Source organism: Muntiacus reevesi, chromosome 10, assembly GCF_963930625.1.
Source record: "Muntiacus reevesi chromosome 10, mMunRee1.1, whole genome shotgun sequence".
Taxonomy (NCBI): Eukaryota; Metazoa; Chordata; class Mammalia; order Artiodactyla; family Cervidae; genus Muntiacus; species Muntiacus reevesi.
Genome location: NC_089258.1, coordinates 14,467,450 through 14,486,048, shown reverse-complemented (window position 1 = coordinate 14,486,048; position 18,599 = coordinate 14,467,450). Strand labels below are relative to the sequence as shown.

Here is an 18,599-nt window from a genome sequence, read left to right as displayed (position 1 = left end):
GTCCATCAGTGTAGCCTCTAGTTATGGGGAAAGGAACATTCTCAGGGAAGTTCCATTCCCTTCCTGGGTACCTGCTCTACTCCAGGGTCAAATGAATATGCTGGAGTTTATTGTCACGACAGCTATTGTGGTAACAATGCTGCTTTGTCCTATGGAAGAGAAAATCTCTTAGCCTCGCTGGGAGGCTGCACTTGGCAGGAGACAGGATGCTGCCCAGGAGAGGCAGACTCCCATGGGTAGGGAGGTGGAAATAGCCTGTTCCAGGGCTGATGGTGGACACCAGGGATCTTTTGGAGGGAGTCTTAAAACCACCAGGCTTTATAAAGTGATGGCTCTTCCAAACGAAGGGAGTGCAGATGGCCTGACCTGTGAGAGAGGCCTGCCAGCGATGCCTGTGCTGTAACAGCGTCTTGGGGAAGGGTGGGAGTCTGTGTAACCCTTAGGAGCCAAACAGCCACAGTAAAGTCTAAACTTTAGGAAAATAGGAATTGGAGGAAAACAACCAATGCTGTTCTCTTCCTCTGGGGTCAGTTCTATGTGCAGAGCTCTCCTGGGCCTAGTGAATGACCTCTAACTGCCTCCAGAGAGGCCGAGATGAGCATGGCAGGTGGTCTGGCAAAGGCCGTGGACCGTCTCTAGAAGACCCCGGCCATCTCTTGTCACTTTCACACAGCACACAGGGTTAATACTGCTCTCCTGGAGGGAGCGTTCTCTAAGGATAATGAACACAATATGAAGCAACTCCCTCCAGCCGTGCTCGGGCGGGACAGCAGCAGGCAGGGCACTCACGTTCCAGGCTTCTCTGAGGAGGGCAGCAGTCCCAGAAGTTTTATTTCTTTTACTCAGCTTGGAGACATTTCCCCCCAAATCATTCTGTTCAGCCCATCTTCAGCCACAAACTAGCAAAACCTACAACACTGGTTCTCATGAGCTTTAGGAATTCAGCTTCCTAATTTTTTCCAATTCCAAATATAAAACAAACCTTAAAAAGCATTAAAATAATTTGGACTTCAAAGACACTAATTCCTAGTGGCCACAATAAAATTAAATAAGAATCAGTCTCCCTCTCTGTGTCTCTCTCCCTCCCTCTCTCTCCCTCTCTCTGTCTCTCTCATTTTTCTCCCTTTTTAAGGAGAGGAAAAGAAAAGCAAAAAGGACATGGAGCCCATGAACTCCAGGAAATGCTTGCATGAATCTTCTTTAGCTTCTAACTAACATTTGTAACCAAGGATTAGCAGAGCAGCCTCTGGTAATTACCGCCGTTGCCCCATTTGCGGCTATCTCCGTGAGGCCAGTAAATCTTGAAATTACAGGCTGACCACCCCGGAGAACTGAAACAGAGTCAGCCACATCTCTCAAAGGCACTGCCCTGGGCGATTCCCGCCCCCTGAGATGACTTGCTCGCCAGGGAGAAGGCCCCGCCTGGGAGCGACTCCCAGACCTCACTGTGGCTTGGAAGTAAATAAAGCCAGAGTGGGTGGCCCAGGAACCAGCACCCCTTGTGAGTAGGACAAGAGGCAGCTGGTTCACTGTCCTTATCACACTTTCTGTCACCCCTGCCCAGCTGGGGCTCCTGGTTAGTGCCTCAGAGATCAGCAAGGAGAAGAGGGAGCCCGGGAACTGAGAAGGGGAAGGTAGAAATGCCTTTAGGAGGAGATATTATGGTTTGCCTCTAGAAATACTGTTCCTGTCTGTTTAGGAGCACAACATCTGGAGAGGTCAGCTAGCTTAACACAACAGGCCATCCTATGTGAATGGAGCTCAAGATTTGGCATGAGTTTTAACCATGATCTGCTGACCTACCCTGCAGATCTTGGGGCTTGTCAGCCTCCATAACTGTACGAGTAGTTTCTCACAGGAAACCCTGTATTACATATCCTACTGGTTCTGTTTCTCTGGAGAACCCTGACTCAAGTAGGAGGTTAGGACCATGGTGGGTGTATGTTATGGACTCAAACCCTGCCCGCACCACATTCAAACTCTTTGAACCTGGGTAGGTTTCTCAATGCCCTGCGCCTCAGGTTCCTTTATCAGTAAAACAGATACAACCATGGTACCTGCCATATGAGTTATTGTGACGTTAAATAATATTTGTTAAGAGGGATGCTTAGTGCACAGGAGGTGCTCAGTACGTATTATCTGCTTCGACAGCTGAGAAGCTCAGATGAGTCAACTGCCTGAAGTTAACATTGCTGTGCTGGCTGACTCCAGACCTCTCACTGCCCTTTGAACCAGCTTGATTCACAAATGCGGCCCAGTGCCAAGAGTCTAGGATAATAAAGTGCAGTCCTAATGTGTTGTACATCACATGTGGCTATCATGATCTTGCCCTTACATAATACATTTCATTCGGCTTTTTAAGTTTGGCTATAGATAAATTCGCCTGCCAATGCAGGAGACGCAAGAGACAAGGGTTCGATCCCTGGGTTGGGAAGATCCCCTGGAGTAGGAAATGACAACAGGCTCCAGAATTCCTGCCTGGCAAATTCCAGGAGCCTGGAGGAGCCTGGCAGGCTATAGTCCGTGGGGTTGCAAAGAGTCGGCTGTGACTGAACACACAGCACACACACATACACCTATACAATCTGTTTTACTACTGCCTTCATCAGTTCTTCTCTTTACAAAAGCCCATCAGCATACGATTTAGCAGTTAATTACTATGAATATCAATAGACATGAGTTTGAGCAAACTCCAGGAGATAGGGAAGAACAGGGAAGCCTGGCATGCTGCAGTCCATGGGGTTGCAAAGCATTGGACATGACTGAGCAACTGAATAACAACAACAAGTATAAATAACACATCTGGGTCAAACCTTAAAATAATACCTCCCAAGCCATTTAACGCCTATCAATGGCCTGCTGTCTAGATATTCTGTCTTATCTGCTCTTTGGTGGGGTCCATCAGCCCCTCCACTGAGCATCCAAATTTCCCACATATGTCCCTTTCAGCATCTCCAGAAAAGGTGGCTCTGGGTGGCTGTGTGTGTGTGTTGGGGGGGGGGGGGGGTGGCCTCAGTAGGACATGGGTTTTTGCCTCCTGCTGAAGACAATAACCCAGAGTTCAGATGACTTGTTTCAGAGTTCAGAAACAAACAGAGAAGGAAAGATCCACCAGCCAAACTGGTTGCCTCAGTACATGTTTCCATACACATCCAAGAGGAAGCTCTGAATCAAGATGCCTACACAAAGTAGGAAACCAAATATGCAACAAATAGAAGAGAATGAGAGAAAAGAAAAAAGAAGCAGGAAGGGAAAGAGATAGGGAGGGACAGAGAGAGGAAGAAAGGGGAAGTCATGGAAAGTCAGTTTTGCAAAGAAGGTTTTAGCTGCTCCAGGAGCTGTTGGGAGGGGAAGGGTGGAAGGTGAAGAATTCACTCACCAGCGGTGGTCAGTTTGGAATTGTTTACAGCATGAAGGCCCCGAGGGGGCTTTGCTTACACAGAGCAGACTTCAAAGAGCTAGTCAGACATTAACAGACTGACCCTCCACCATTCCCACCCCCAGCCTCTGGGAGCCTGGGGTTAGGACAGCAGCCTTCAACCGGGAAATTGAGGATGACAAAAGGAGTCAGTGAAGAAGCTAGGAACGTGCCCCAAGACCCTGCCACTGATACCCACTGCTAAAACTGCCATCCAAGGTACTGCTTGGGAGTCAGCTGGCTTGCAGAGATTAAAGGATCCGGTTCCCTTTGGAGCCAAAGATGCAGGAAGTCCCAGGTGAGTTATAAAAGACAGCAGTTTTCAGGTCTCTCCCACTTGGCCAGCAGTCTCAGTGGCCCACATTGATAGCGGCCCTCACTAAATTCCTAAGGACTGGCAGCGTCCCGCAGCCCCCCAGATTCCTGCATCCATTCAGTGCTTGGATTCCCACTCTGTCTCCTATGGAGAAAAGGCTGCTGGAAACCCAGACACCCCGTGGAGGGGACTGGTGCCAAGTCGTCTGGGGCCCCTCCCTGGGGAAGCAAGAAGCACAGCCAGCCTTGTCACCATGCCCTCAAGTAGGATGGATGGCCCCGGTAAACCGATCCTTGCTAATGTAACCATAGGTGCTATTTCATATAAATATATCGGCCCAGACATTTCCCATCAGTACAGTGCCTTTCCCTGAGGCGAGCTCTCTGCCTGCCTATGCTCCTTCCAAAACCTCAAACCACCCGGGTTAATGACATGCTCAGGGTGGAGACCAGTGTGTTAAGTGTCTTTGCAATGGCAAATGAGGGGCCCCCCAAAGTCTTCCCTTTCTTCATTTATCATTTTCTATAATGTACCTATCACATCCCCTGCTCCTCTCGCCTTTGCCAAACTAAACAGCCTTAGTTCTGCTAATCTCTCTTCAGATGGAGACCGGGCCATAAATCTAATCACCGCACCGTGGAAAGAAGGCCTTCCCTGACCATGCCTTGGGCGCTCAGCGCAGCACATATTATAAAACGCACAGCAGATAATGGCAGAACTGCTGTCACAGAGCGCATTATAAAATGCAGATGTTGTTAAGAAGAATGAGCCTGTTGTGAAGTTTCAACTGTAAATTAGCCAGCTTGCAAAAGGCATAAAGGCCATTTAATTTGCTCATCAACCCCACCTTCTCTCCATGTTAGCCTTTGTGTCTCCATAGCACATTATTTTTGAATAAAATTTTGGGTGCAAATTGGAAAAAAGAGGACTCTGACATTGGCTTTACCAGATAACATGAAATCAAATCCCACAATCCTTGTTCTCTATGTCTGTGAGTCTGTTTCTGTTTTGCAGGTAAGCTTATTTGTCATATTTTGAAACATAATGGAAAAGAATGTCAAAAAGAATCTATATATAAGATTATATAAGACAGAAGCTATATATGATATATAAGATTATATAATATATAAAAGACTATATAACTGAATCACTTTGCTGTACAGTAGAAATTAAGACAATATTGTAAGTCAACTAGACTTCAATAAAATAATTTTTAAAAATCTCATTAGCTTCTTGAATCAATTTTAAAAAGTAAAAGTTAAACATGTTGTCTGCATGCATTTTTAAATAGGATACATTCTTGGGCCCCCAGAGCTGATTTAGCCCCCACCTCATGACTCTTCGCCATGACATATTGAGGTGGGCTGCCCACTTCCTTCTAACCGCTTCCGTCCAGCCACCCAGGCATCGACAAGAGGTCATGAACTTATTAATATCTTTTTCAACAAATACTAAATTTTCATGGCATTCTGCTTTCAGAAAGTGAAAGCAAAGGAGTTTTTTTTCATCTTTAAAGAAGAGCAGCAGTGGGTTAAATCTCTCATAGCACATGGCAGGGATGTTAATAAGGTCTTTAGGGAAGGCAGATGTGCTGAGAGCATCCTTTGGATCACCAAGGAAACCAAATTCTTCCTTTTGTCCCTCCCCTCTCCCAGTCATCTTCCAAAAAGAAGAGTGGTTCCAAGAGACAGGAGATACTAGAAAGAGGAAATGCTAAGACCTTTGTTACTTCTTATGCTTTAAAAGTCTGTCTTGGAGAAAAGAACTGAGTGTGAGACTTGGGAGCAGTCAGTTATGTCCACACATCAGCACCTAAGAAGCAAATCGCTTGGCTCAGCTCTCTCCAGGTAGGGCTAGACTGGAACTAAGAAACCCCACTGTTCCTTGGATTGGCTCCCGCCTGGCCCTCCTCTGGGGTAGTAAATAGCCTAGGAAAGACCAAAGTCCCAAGTCACCCTGTGATCCAGGCTTCTCCAAAATGTCAAAGTAAGAACCTGGAGAACTACCAGAAAATCAATTCCAAGAATAAGCATGGACCATCTTATTGAGCTATCAATTCTATCTGATCATAAGCAATTAAAAATATTAATGTGTACATTAAGACAACTATATTTTTAAAGCACATTTATTTGTGTTAAATGCAGAATTCACATTAAGGGGAGAGGGAACATGATGAGTTTTTGTGCTATGATTAGCCCCTTCCAAAGTCTCACAGCCCTCAGTGGTCTATTCCCTCCTCTGCAAGTCAGGTTGAAAAGCATCTTAGTGAACCATATCCCATCTCCTAAGAACACGGAGCTGGGAAGGAGGTCTCAAAGAATGCTATTAATGCCAAGACTGCAGAGGTCTCAGTGGGAAACAGAACAGGGCGCTGTTGGAGGACCACAGGGCCCAGGGTTGGAGTCCAGGTGCTCTAAAGACTGTCCCTATGAAGTTCAGGAACCAGGACAGGAAAAATATCAGAAGCTGGGACCATTCTTGTCATAGACTAGGGAACCTTCCTCTCTCTCTCTTAGTTTGAATTCTCCCAGAAGCAGACCGTTAGACAAGAATTTGTGTGTAAGTAGTTCATTCCATATAGGATGTTAGGAAACACCTGTGGGAGTGGGGAAGTGAGATGGGGTAGGAAAAGCCTCTAATTACAGATGCATCATCCAGCAAGCTACCACTGTAGACAACTGGAGCTTGATCCCTTGGAGGAATTCTGCAAATTACCATGGAATTTCCTCGAGTCCATCATCATATTCTAGGAAATGATATAGGCACACCTGTATCTCTGAAGCATTCCACCCAATGGGCAAGGGTACTTATACACCAACTTCCTACAGCATTGGTTGGGTGTTGCTGGGGGAGGGGAGAAGTTATGAATTCCCTGCATGTCTGCCTTGAGTAGATCTTACCCAAGGACACAAAGAAAGCCCTTCAGTAAAGAGATTCAGGGGCTTCCCTGGTAGCTCAGCAGTAAAGAATCTACCTGCCAATGCAGGAGACATGGGTTCAGTCTGAGTCTGGAAGATCCCTTGGAGAAGGAAATGGCAACCCACTCCAGTATTCTTGCCTGGGAAATCCCATGGACAGAGGAGCCTGGTGGGCTACAGTCCATAGAGTTGCAAAGAGTCAGAACCAACTTAATGATTAAACAACAACAAAGAGATGCAGGGGCTAGCTGCTAGAAATCACTGTGCATTAAAAGGGCAAGGGTGGGGGTTACTGACCAGAGGCATGCAGTAACTGCTGCACCAAAGGTCTTTGTCCTTTTCAATGGGGGTTAAGCATCAGACATGGTAGCTGACCTCAACCTTTAGATAAAAATGATGAAATGATGTGATACTACCACTAAAACTCATATATCATCAGGCAGTGTGCTAGATGCTTCTTATTTGTTCCTCCCAAAAAGCCTCTAAGTAGATATTGTGATCACAGAGAAGATAATTGGCCATCACAGTTTGAGCAGCTTCTGTAGAGTCTTGCCAGTGTAAGGCTAGAACTTCAACCTAGAGTCCATTATCATAAACTCTGCCTATGTGGTCAGTATGGAATTCTTGCCCAGGCACATCCCCTTCTGCAGGTAATGGCTCCTCCCATGCCCCCTTCCCCAGGAGGCACAGTGAGGTTTTTGTAACATGATTAAGCCCTCCCATCTTGCTATAGCTTTGGGGACCAGAGGATGGGAAGTTGACCACTTGACAATCCAGGCCCCTATGTAGCCAGACTTGAAAAAAACTAAGTGGATCAGATTCCTGTCCTGGGATTTAGAATTGATAACTGGATAACTAGGAGATAGCAAAGTGAACTGGGAGGTGAGTGCAGCAGAGTTACATGTGAAGTGAACAGTCCTTGTTTTGACCTCCCAGTGGTCATTCCCCTTTATTCCGGTCCCCTCACATCACTTCCTTTTTCATTTTTTTTCCCTTTTTTAATTTTTAAGAACTACCTTCTCTATTAGGCAGTTATGGTGTCTTACTGTCAGTCAAGATGTCAAGACACCTGTTACCTCTGGCTCAAGATGCCACTGACCCATGCTAGGATAACGGGACTCCTTCCCTCTTGGGAACTTGACTCGAGTGGAGGGACTCTAGCAAAAAAGCAACAGAGATCAGTGCTCTGAAGTGATTTTCCACTCTTCCCTGTCACCTGATCAATGGAGTGTCCTTTCTGAGGCCTAGACATTAGCTTTTTCTTTCACTCCATGTGCTTCCCTGCAGCCTACTGTTGGTATCCTGTCATATTCCTGGCACTCACTTCTCCCTTACTCACTGTTCCAGTTATCTGGTGCTGCCTAACGAACCACTCCAAAACTTAGCACAGTAAAACAATAATTTATTATTACTGCTCATGGCTGTGGAGGTTGATAGGATCAGCTGGGTGGTTCTCACTTGAGGTCTCTGGTATTGTGTAGCCAGTCTAAAGCCAAGGCCAAGTTCATCTGAAGGCTTCTTTATGCAGCTCTGTGGTGTCTGGTCTGGGATGTCTGGAGTGGCTTGGGGCTGGCATGGCATCTCTCCATATGGCTAGATTGGGCTTCCTCACAGCATGGTGGCCTTGAAGTAGCTGGACTTCCACAGGTGCTGGCTTCTCCCAGAGCTAGAATTTCAAGAGACTTGGGTATAAGTGGCAAGGCATAATTTTCACAGTATTCTATTTCTTAAAAATCACCAGCTCACCCATATTCAAGGGGACAGAGGAATAGACTCCATCTCTCAATAGGGAGATAGGTTCTACATACATGGAAGGAAGAAATTGATGAATGCTAGCCATCTTGGGGGCTTCCCCGGTGGCTCAGTGGTAAAGAATCCACCTGCAGTGCAGGAGACAAAGGAGATGTGGGTTCAGTCCCTGGGTTGGGAAGATCCCCTGGAGGAGGGTATGGCAACTCACTCCAGTATTCTTGTCTGAAGCATCACGTGGACAGAGAAGCCTGGCAGGCTACAGTCCATAGGGCCGCAGAGTTGGACATGACTGAAGCAACTTAGCAGGCAAAGAACAGTAAGTGACAGAATGTAGAAGATGGCCAGAGAAGGGGTGTAGGAGCCATGATGTCCAAGCACCAGCCCAGGTCACATCCCTCCAGGATAGTAAAGTCGCAGAGAAGGATGCCCTGTGGAGGAGAAGGATGGAGCAAGTCCACAAGGAGAGAAAAACGCACCAGGGGGGTCATGCGGCAACTCTCTTCAGTCCTTTCTGTGATTCCCACTCTCCATGGAATTTCTTGCTGTGACTGAACCCTTTCCACAGAAGCAAGCAGTCCACAGGTGAGAAGGGCCAAGTCAAGTCATGGAGACAACTCCTCTCAGCAGTCAGGGGTTTCCACAGGAATCTTTTCCCCTTCCTCTGCCTCTTTCCTCATACCGCACCCCACAGGGGACTGGCCTTACCTGTGAGCTCTGTGATTCAGACAGCGTATGAAATGTCCTCCTGCCCCAAACACCTCCATTAACAAGGCTTAGGAGGATTACTGGAAGTGAGGGCATTCAGTTGCTTTCTTAAAACACATCTGAGGGCAAAAAAATTGAGAAAATTTGAACTTTGTAGTAAGTTGATTTAGTAGTAAATTTGAACTTTGTAGTAAGTTGATTTAGAAGTAAATTTGAACTTTGTAGTAAGTTGATTTAGTAGGGGATGTAGTGAGAGATTTAGTGAGAGACTGGCAGGAACCCAGACAACAATCTGAGGGCACTGTATGCATAGGGACAAGAAGAGACAATACCTGAGGGGAGGAAAGGGACAGAGGGAGGGAGCAGCAAAGGTGCCCAAGACCATCCCTGCTTGAGGGAACTGAGAAAGCCATACTTTGGAGCAAGATACAGTTTGTAGGATTTCTTTTTAGAACTAAGGGATAAAGAATTGCATGGATATCTAACCAATGCTTTCATTCTATATTGGGTACTTATACCTGAGGGCCTGGAAACTCTAGAAACAGACGTTCCTCTACCATATAAGAAAACAGTGATTTGAAAAACATAGGAAGCTCCTGATGTGAAAAGACTCAAGGATTTATTCAAATATTATAAAACCAGCAAAATTTGACCCTTTTAGACTGGGTTCACAGTAGAATATCTAGATAACTTACCATCTAACAGGAACACCTCTGAGAGTGAAATTGTTGTTGTTCAGTTGTTAAGTCGTGTCCAACTCTTTGCAACACATGGACTGCAGCACACCAGGCTTCCCTGTCCTTCACTATCTCCCAGAGTTTGCTCCAACTCATGTCCATTGAGTCAGTGAGATGTCCATCCTCTGTCACCGTCTTCTCCTCCCTGCCCTCAGTCTTTCCCAACAGAAATATAGCATTGTTCATAATTAAACCAGCTTTTTCACTCTCCTCTTTCATGTTCATCAAGAGGCACTTTAGTTCTTCTTCACTTTCTGCTATAAGGGTGGTGTCATCTGCATATCTGAGGTTATTGATATTTCTCCCAGCAATCTTGATTCCAGCTTGCCCTTCATTCAGCCCAGCATTTTGCATGATGTATTCTGCATATAAGTTAAATAAACAGGGTGACAATATACAGCCTTGACTTACTCCTTTCCCAATTTGGAACCAGTCTGTTGTTTCATCACTTCTTGGCAAATAGATGGGGAAACAATGGAAACAGTGAGAGCTGTTATATTTTGGGGCTCCAAAATCATTGCATATGGTGACTGCAGCCATGAAATTAAAAGACACTTCCTCCTTGAAAGAAAAGCTATGACCAATCTAGACAGCATATTAAAAGGCAGAGACATTACTTTACAAACAAAGGTCCATCTAGTCAAAGCTATGGTTTTTCCAGTAGTCACGTGTGGATGTGAGAGTTGAACTACAAACAAAGCCGAGTGCTGAAGAACAGATGCTTTTGAACTGTGGTGTTGGAGAAGACTCTTGAGAGTCTCTTGGACTGCAAGGTGATCCAACAAGTCAATCCTAAAGGAGATCAGTCCTGAATATTCATTGGAAGAACTGATGCTGAAGCTGAAACTCCAATACTTTGACCACCTGATGGCAAAGAACTGACTCATTGGAAAAGACCCTGATACTGAGAAAGATTGAGGCAGGAGAAGAAGGGGATGACAGAGGATGAGATGGCTTGATGGCATCACTGACTCAATGCGCATGAATTTGAGTAAACTCTGGGAGTTGGTGATGGACAGGGAAGCCTGGCTTGCTGCAGTCCATGGGGTCAGACACAACTGAACGACTGAATAATTAAACCAGGACAAGTATCACCCAGGATTTTCAAGCAAACCATGACAAAGGTTCAGAAGCCCCAAGACATATTCTGCTTTCCCCCAGTGGAAAGCATCTTTGGCTAGTGGGTGAAAGTCTACCATAGATACCTAAATAAAACACCTAAATAAAACATATTCCTCCTTGGTGGGATGGACTAGTGAAAAATGCCCTAGTCGTAGAACTAAAAGACTTGCAATCAAGTCTGGCTCTACCCCTTCCTAACTGAGAGAACTTCAGGTCTCTGAACCTCAATCAGCCCAATTTCCTCTTCTGGAAAATGAGGAGCATTCCATCCCATTCACAGGTTGTTGTGAAGATTAAATTAATATATGAAAGAGCACTTTGTAGGCTCTTGTTCAACAAATGTGTGGTGTTATTTGCCCATTCAGTGGTAAATCTGCACAACCTCAATGCATAAAAAAGCTTAAGCCTGGTACATGATTTCTTAAAAAGCTATGAAAAGAATTGTCCCCTGTTTCCATTCTGGCTTCACTATGAATAAATTCTGAGGCTTGTCCTATTTCAGCCCAGCAGGCCCCTCCTTTCATTTCAACTTGAATGCAGCTTTTGACCCTTGAACTTTTAGCACCTTTCTCATTGGGGAGAAAGAACAGTTCCACATGTAAGTGAAAACGCATGTATGTTCCTTGACTCTCTGCCTGACGCCACTCAGTTTCACCAAGAACAGGCAACAGAAGTAACTTGTATTCAGCCCTTAGACGTCTTCATGGCCAGATTGGGAGGTAACGTGGAAAAACTTATAGGGGCATGAGAAGAGTAATATGGGGGTTTTCAACTATAAAAGAAGACCACACACATGGTCCCATGTGGATTGCACCCTGGACCATCTTCAAAAACTTAGAAGTTGCATTCTCTGCAGCCATGCGTAGCCCTGGTTTAATTAAATGTAGGCCACAAATGGGCTGCCAAACACAGTACCGAAACACTGTTGATTTCTGTGGTAGAAATTTCCCACTGCTCTGTGTTCCTGATAAGATAGTACATGTGGAGAGTACAACCTGAACATTTGGCAGATGGTCCCATCTGTTTTTCCATCATTTTTAATTTAACAGGAAAACCTCAAGATGTGTTTTGACACAAGCATGCTTTTTTCCTTTCTGCGTTTTGAAATGGCTGTGTTTGGAGGCTAATTAAATCCATATGCTTCTGATTCATTTACACTTAACTCATCAAAATGTTGTTTTGTAATAGCCATTTGAAGTCCAAGGCGCCTCTCTTGAGCCTTCTTTCTGAAAACCAGGAAGCTATGGTGTGCCAGCCAACCAGCAGGGTTCTCATACCAAAAGGTTCAAATATGGTTCAAGACAAGATTTTACATCCAGGAGATTCTAGTGGTTAGGAATTGTCCTAAAGCATCACTGTCAAGTTTAGGGTGTGGCTTTGAATCTTCTCTTACTATCCGAAGATACTCAGTGCTCAAAATAGTAGAAAACAATTTATAAGAGAAAAAAATTATGCCAGAATCACTGGACCCAACAGGAATTTTTAGTTTAAATGGCAGTTGGGTGGTTTTCCCAATCTTTTTTTTTCTTTTTTTAAATTTTTTAAAAAGGGTTTTTATTGGACATAACTGGGATTTATAACCGAAGACTTCATTCCAACCCTTATCCAGAATAAGTAACCTCTCTATATATATCTATTCTCATTTTCAGATCCTATGTGGGCTTTGAAAAATTATCCATAACTTGAACTTAAAGCGAAAGTATTATTCCTCTTCTTTCAGTGTCATACTATGGCCTTGTCTAAAAAGCCCTCCAGAGGCTAGTTTTTTGACTTTTGTTTGATTCACTATTTTTGACTGTTTTGGGCCAAGACTTTGTAAAGTAAGATATTAAATTGTAGAGTTAAAATACTACTTTTGTCCACTGAAAAAAGCAGTGTTTCTATCTAGGAGAAAAGATAATTCCAAAAATTACAGTTTTGCTGTGCTCTAGGACATTAACCAATTTTGCATCTGGATGTAATGGAATTCCAGTTGAGCTATTTCAAATCCTGAAAGATGATGCTGTGAAAGTGTTGCACTCAATATGCCAGCAAATTTGGAAAACTCAGCACTGGCCACAGGACTGGAAAAGGTCAGTTTTCATTCCAATCCCTAAGAAAGGCAATCCCGATGAATGCTCAAACTACTGCACAATTGCACTCATCTCCCACACTAGTAAAGTAATGCTCAAAATTCTCCAAGCCAGGCTTCAGCAATATGTGAACCGTGAACTTGCAGATGTTCAAGCTGGTTTTAGAAAAGGCAGAGGAACCAGAGATCAAATTGCCAATATCTGCTGGATCATCAAAAAAGCAAGAGAGTTTCAGAAAAACATCTATTTCTGCTTTATTGACTATGCCAAAGCCTTCAACTGTGTGGATCACAATAAACTGTGGGAAATTCTGAAAGAGATGGGAGTACCTGACTTGCCTCTTGAGAAACCTGTATGCAGGTTAAGAAGCAACAGTTAGAACTGGACATGGAACAACAGATTGCTTTCAAATAGGAAAAGGAGTACGTCAAGGCTGTATATTGTCACCCTGCTTATTTAACTTATATGCAGAGTATATCATGAGAAACGCTGGGCTGGAAGAAGCACAAGCTGGAATCAAGATTGCGGGGAAAAATATCAATAACCTCAGATATGCAGATGACACCACCCTTATGGCAGAAAATGAAGAGGAGCTAAAAAGCCTCTTGATGAAAGTGAAAGAGGAGAGTGAAAAAGTTGGCTTAAAGCTTAACATTCAGAAAGCTAAGATCACGGCATCTGGTCCCATCACCTCATAGGAAATAAATGGGGAAACAGTGGAAACAGTGTCAGCCTTTATTTTTTTGGGCTCCAAAATCACTGCAGATGGTGATTGCAGCCATGAAATTGAAAGATGCTTACTCCTTGGAAGGAAAGTTATAATCAACCTAGATAGCATATTAAAAAGCAGAGACATTACTTTGCCAGCAAAGACCCGTCTAGTCAAGGCTATGGTTTTTCCAGTGGTCATGCATGGATGTGAAAGTTGGACTGTGAAGAAACCTGAGCACCAAAAAATTGATGCTTTTGAACTGTGGTGTTGGAGAAGACTCTTGAGAGTCCCTTGGACTGCAAGGAGATCCAAGCAGTCCATCCTAAAGGAGATCAGTCCTGGGTGTTCATTGGAAGGACTGATGCTGAGGCTGAAACTCCAATATTTTGGCCACCTCACGCAAAGAGTTGACTCATTGGAAAAGACCCTGACGCTGGGAGGGATTGGGGACAGGAGGAGAAAGGGATGACAGAGGATGAGATGGCTGGATGGCATCACCAACTCGATGGGCATGGGGTTGGGTAGACTCCGAGAGTTGGTGATGGACAGGGAGGCCTGGCACGCTATGGTTCACGGGGTCACAAAGAGTCGGACACGACTGAGCAACTGAACTGAACTGAACTGAACTAGCAATATTACTTCAGCATTTTTTCTTCCATTGTCTACATATACCAGTTTTCTCAATCCTCACTCAAACCTACTTTACTATCCATTGGTTCTCTCATTAACACATTAAATATATCTTTGATACACAATCACTAAATATGTGTTTGAAAGTCATTTAACTTTGAAAATTATATTTTGAAGTTGAACAAGCCCTAAGCCTGGCTTACTTGATCTATCTTTTCTCCTACTGGTGCTAATTTGAGTTTTATAACCATGTAAAGCAAATGGGCATTCAAAGAGTCGAAAACTGAATAGATACAACATCAAAAAAGGCCCCAAACTCAGCTAAGCACAGAGAAAGGGGAGCTGTTTTGTACACGAAATAAGTTTACATTCATCATCTGCTCTCATCCACATAACAACTCTGGAAGGGGGGGGGAGAGGTGCATCACCCCACTCTCCAGGTGAGAAAAGTGAGGCTAAAATGGTTGAGTGCCTTGAGCAGAATCATACAGCTTGGACGTGGCAGCACCCAGACTTGAACAGGGACCTGTCAATTCCAAACCCAGTGTTCTTTTCCCTACACCTCCAGCTCCACTGCACAGTTAAAGGCACAGAGAAAAGGGTGAGGGAGCAGAAACCCATCGAAGTGGAGAGAAGGAGCAGAGCCAGCAGGGCCAGGAAGAGAGCAAGGCAGGCAGGGCTTTCTCCACAGAAAGCTAAGTCAACTCATGTTCATGCTGACATGAAATCCACTAAAATCTCCCTGTAATAGGTCAGTGACTCACAATAAATGCTTTGAAAAGGTCGTACAAACCCAAATGCCAACCTAAATTACTTTTATTGCATTACATAAATAAGTATGAGCATAAAACCAGGGGCTGATGTTGGGGGGGCGGGGGGGGGGGACATTTATTCCCCTCTTCCCACGATTCCACACACAGGAACATTTATCAGCCTAACACTTGTAGCCCTGGCTGCTGGACCCTCCCTGGGGAGGCGAAGAGCCTGTCTGATTGGTGAGTTAGGAAAGAGCAACTGGGCATGCTCAATGCGGCCCCTCCCTGTGCTGGGACCGCCCTGCACAGGGGTCTGGATGTTGCTCTGCTGTGAAGCTGTCAAGCTCAGTCTAAGGCCTGGTGACCATGTTTCATTCTGGAGTGCCATGCGACACACCTAAGCCATGACCTTCAGTCTCCCTTGTATCAGTCATTCTGATCATCTGACTCTTGCTTCTCTGATTCCACACTTAGCCAAAGAAAAGAGGTGTATTCAACACCATTAAAACCCAAATATAGGTAAACTTGATGCTATAGAAATCCTAAAAAAAAATTATGTTTTAAATCTGCAAAAATAATAGAATTCAAGGTAGCAACACTAATCAATGTGAGGTGATAGATGGATTCTGTTATTTCCTACATATTGAGCCGTTGGTTCTCTCATGAGAGTGGCTCCCCAGTCACTCATATGGCTGCTCATTTCCACCCACCCCCTTTCTCCTCTTTCATACTTATTTGCAGCCTGCCTTTAAAGGAGCACCTTGGTGTCATTTCATCTTCATTGAGTACAAATTCCTATTACATATGAAGCCTGCCTCAATTTTCCCCCATTGCTGGTGCTGCTGCCGCTGCTAAGCGACTTCAGTCGTGTCCAACTCTTTGTGACCTCATAGACGGCAGCCCATGAGGCTACTCCATCCCTCCGTCTCCAGGCAAGAATACTGGAGTGGGCTGCCACCTCCTTCTCCAATGCATGCATGCATGCTAAGTCACTTCAGTCGTATCTGACTTTTTGCGACCCTATGGACAGCAGCCCACCAGGCTCCTCCGTCCACAGGATTCTCTAGGCAAGAATACTGGAGTGGGTTGCCATTTCCTTCTCCATCTTCCCCCATTAACTCAAGATCATTAAAATATTTCTACTTAGCACTAACAGAATCCTAAAAGAGAATGTAGACACAGGCCTGCACATATCTAATAGTTCTTGGATTACAAGTTACTCATTTAGATCAGTGTTTCTATTTTCATTATTATCCACTTGACAAGGTTTTTAAGACTTTTATTTACAAATCCCCGATGTCGTGAAATTTTAATACCATAGGCATACTATATATCTGTTTATATGCTATATGTATATGTGTTCTCTAATATGTTAAAGATTACAATTTTTTGCCACATTTCCCCCAAGAACCAATTTTTACCCCACAAAGTACAATATCATCCCCTTTAGAATGCACAATCTAGACTAGTAGAGTCCAATAGAAATGTGACATAAGCCACATATATGATTTAAAATTTTCTAGTAGCCACAATAAAAAAGTCAAAAGAGACAGGGAAAATCAATTTTAATATCACATTTTATTTAACTCAGACTACCCAAAATGTTATCATTTCAGCAGGTAATAAGTATAAGAACTTCCTGAGATATTTCATATTCTTTTTTTCTTACCAAGATTTCAAAATCCAGTGTATGTATTAAGCTTAAAGCATAATTCAATTTTGACTAGTCATGTCTCAATGCTCAATGGCCACAAGTGGCCAGGAGTTCCCGTTCTGGACAGTGTAGTTGTTCTAAATGATTCAGAATGTGACTGTGTTAATTCTTTTGGCCTACCTAAGAGCCAGATTTATTCTCAAGACTGCTTGCAAACAGCAGAGACGATGTCTGTGGACCTCTGGAGATCTATAGGTTGAAGTTGGAGATGCACTGAGTTAGGCATTTCCCACACAATCAGATTGCTTAGTCTAACAGGAGTTTACTGTGAGGATGAACAGAGAGTTGGGGAAAAAGAACCTATCTCATCAAACCTCATTGAGAAATGAAATGCTATTTCTTGCCAGTCGGCGTTTACAGTAGCTCTCGTGGTCAGGGGGGCCTCTCAAAGCTACTTGTCACCTTACTAAGCCCCAGACTCCCTACTTCTTTCTAGTTTCTGCCCCCTATCTCTGCACCACATAACTTCTGCTGCCGCGTGGCTTCTCATTCTTCTTTCCAGGTGCATATCTGCCTCTGCAACTCTCCACCAACAGCTTTCTCTGATCCTAGCCACCTGGAGCTGTATTCCTCCCATCCCAGTCACCCAGGTGGTGAGTTCAGAGCAGTGGCTCGGTATATGGCACCTCTTTGAGATGGAGCCTTCTACCCAGCAGCTTGGTGCAAGTCCCCTCATCAGAACCAGCTCCAGGCAGGAAGAAGATCTGAGGGAAGAGCCTGTCTATACAATGCCTCCCTTCCTTGCAGCCCTATCCCAGCTCCTCCTGACTTGCCAAGCTGAAGTTTTCTCCAGAGTCCTACCGCACCAGCCACACTGAGAGAAAAGAAAGAAGGAGGAAGAAAGAGAACAGAGAAACAGCCTTTTCAATCTTTCTAAAGTTGAAGCTCAAAAAACTCTACTCCCTCCACAGCAGTCCTGTTTTGCATGGGACTCTAATTTGTCACCTGCTTTTAGAATGCTTCTTACTTGAACACGGAGTTGGCGGGAAGGAGAGAAGAGAAGGGAGGCTGAGCTTACCCTAGAAGTAAGAGAACTTCCAAACATCGGGTATTGGATTGCACTATATAGCTCTTTGCCGCTGCTCCGTGTGTGTATATACACATGTATACCACCAATCTCTGTCTTTAAAGTGACATTAAAAGCATGTTGCAGTCATTTAGGACAGAGGTTCTCAACCAGGAGGGATTTTGCTCCCCCTTCCCAAGGGGATATTTGCAATGTCAGAAGGCATTTTCAGTTGTCAAGCTGAGGCTGAGGTTGCTTGCTGGCATCCGGTATGTAGAGGCCTGGCTTTCTGCTAAGTATCCTTCAAGGCACTGAACAACCCCCATAACAAAGAATTATCTGATCCAAAATGTCAGTAGTGCCAACATTAAAAAACTCTGAACTTTAGGGAAATAATTTTTTCTACTGGCAACAGAACAAGGGAGACTGAGGCAGAAGAGACTGGTGTGAAAGGTAAAGTAAACTAGAAGCATGTTGGACAATTGAGGAGTCTGTAACTGAACACATAACCTCCACTTGGGTGATTGAGAGACCTTTTTATTGTGTTATTACAACAAGGTAAAGACATGAATCATCAGGATGACTTGGGAGAGACAGTAAAATCTCTGCCTCTGATTGTCTGGGTGCCAAATCCAGCCAGAATCCATGACTTCTTGAAAGATGAGAACTTGTCTACACCTCTGATGTTCCATAGAAGACACATAAAATATTGCGGTGAAGAGGTGGCCAGAGCATAAAAGAC

At 44.3% G+C, this 18,599-nt stretch overlaps 1 long non-coding RNA gene across 1 annotated transcript in view; it reads right to left on the bottom strand.

Moving 5' to 3' along the window:
• Positions 1 to 8,085: 8,085 nt before the first annotated feature.
• Positions 8,086 to 18,599, bottom strand: part of LOC136176536 (uncharacterized) — a 79,665-nt gene continuing 69,151 nt past the window's right edge. Inside the window, exons 2-4 of the long non-coding RNA XR_010664595.1 lie at positions 9,110 to 9,228; positions 8,881 to 8,959; positions 8,086 to 8,318 (exon numbers count right to left, since the gene is read on the bottom strand). This is a non-coding gene — a long non-coding RNA (uncharacterized lncRNA). The remainder of the gene's footprint in view (positions 8,319 to 8,880; positions 8,960 to 9,109; positions 9,229 to 18,599) is intronic.